Here is a 1653-nt window from a genome sequence, read left to right as displayed (position 1 = left end):
CTTGATAAAATTTGAGCTCCTCTGCTGCACAGACAGACTCGGCATAAGACGCATCGCCTTCTTCGCATTCCAGGGCCACCTTTCGGCTTCCATGCACAGTGATGGTACCCTTGTAACCCGGCATCTTGAGCTGTAAATAAACATAACACGGCCGCGCCATGAACTTGGCATAAGCCGGCCGCCCGAACAAAGCGTGATATGGACTCTTGATTTTTATCACTTCAAAAGTTAACTTTTCCGCCCTAGAATCATGCTCGTCTCCAAAGGCCACCTCTAGCTCAATCTTACCCACAGGATACGCCGACTTACCAGGCACCACTCCATGGAAGACGGTGTTGGAAGTCTTTAAATTCTTGTCAGTTAAGCCCATGCACCGAAAGGTCTCGTAATAGAGGATGTTGATGCTGCTACCTCCATCCATGAGCACCTTAGTAAATTTATAACCACCAACCTGCGGTGCCACTACCAGGGCCAGTTAACCCGGATTATCAACCTGGGGAGGGTGATCCTCCCTGCTCCAGACAATAGGCTATTCCGACCACCTCAAGTAACAAGGGACTGCCGGCTCAACAGAATTCACCGCCCTCCTATGAACTTTCTGATCACGTTTACACAAACTTGTGGTGAACATGTGATACTGCCCACTGTTTAGCTGTTTTGGATGGCTCTGATAACCCGACTGCTGCTGCTGCTGACCTCCTTGACCAGACTGTTGTTGATTATAACCACCCTGGCTTCCCTGAAAACCGGATCCTGAACCGCCGCCCGGGCCATGAAAGCTGCCAGCTCCTGAGCCGCCGCCTGGGCCTTGATTGCCATCAAACGTATTAGAATTCTTGAAAGCCTTCATGATTGCGCAATCCTTCCATAAATGAGTCGCTGGTCGTTCCCGGGTGCCGTGTTTCGGGCAGGGCTCATTGAGTAGTTGCTCAAGAGACGGACCTGACCCGCCAAACTGAGGGGGTGGCTTTCCTTTGCGCTTCTGATTGTTACCCTGTGCATTGGCCACAAATTCCGGGTTACCATCCGCCTTACGCTTATTGCCTCCTTGACTCGCCGGGTTATGCTGCTGACCCTTTCCATTACTAAAGCACCGGATCCCATCAGAATTCCGAAGTTAAGCGTGCTTGGGCGAGAGTAGTACTAGGATGGGCGACCTCCTGGGAAGTCCTCGTGTTGCATTCCCTTTCCATTACCGTTCTTCTTTCCCTTCCCTGTCTTTTCCTCATCAGACGCGGGATCCTTGGTACTATCAGAATTGGCATACTTGACTAAAGCCGCCATCAGTGTCCCCATATTGTTGCAATCACGCTTAAGGCGCCCCAGTTTCTGTCTCAGAGGCTCAAAGCGGCAATTCTTCTCCAGAATGAGAACTGTTGAGCCAGCATCCATCTTGTCAGACGAATATATTATATCTTTGACTCGGCGCACCCAATGAGTCATAGATTCACCTTCCTCCTGCTTACAATTTGTCAGGTCCACAATCGACATAGACTGCTTGCAAGTGTCCTTGAAGTTTTGGATGAAACGGGCCTTTAGCTCCGCCCATGAACTAATGGAATTGGGTGGCAAACCCTTTAACCAAGAACAGGCCGTTCCGTCCAACATCATGGTGAAGTATTTAGCCATCGCTTCATCACTAACCTCCAGTAG

General features: G+C 50.2%; 1 pseudogene; it reads left to right on the top strand.

Annotated features, from left to right (window-relative positions):
* Positions 1–1064: 1064 nt before the first annotated feature.
* LOC119273772 lies at positions 1065–1185 on the top strand (annotated as a pseudogene).
* Positions 1186–1653: the final 468 nt, after the last annotated feature.

This window comes from Triticum dicoccoides, chromosome 3A (genome assembly GCF_002162155.2).
Source record: "Triticum dicoccoides isolate Atlit2015 ecotype Zavitan chromosome 3A, WEW_v2.0, whole genome shotgun sequence".
Classification (NCBI taxonomy): Eukaryota; Viridiplantae; Streptophyta; class Magnoliopsida; order Poales; family Poaceae; genus Triticum; species Triticum dicoccoides.
This window is presented reverse-complemented; position numbering and strand designations above follow the sequence as displayed.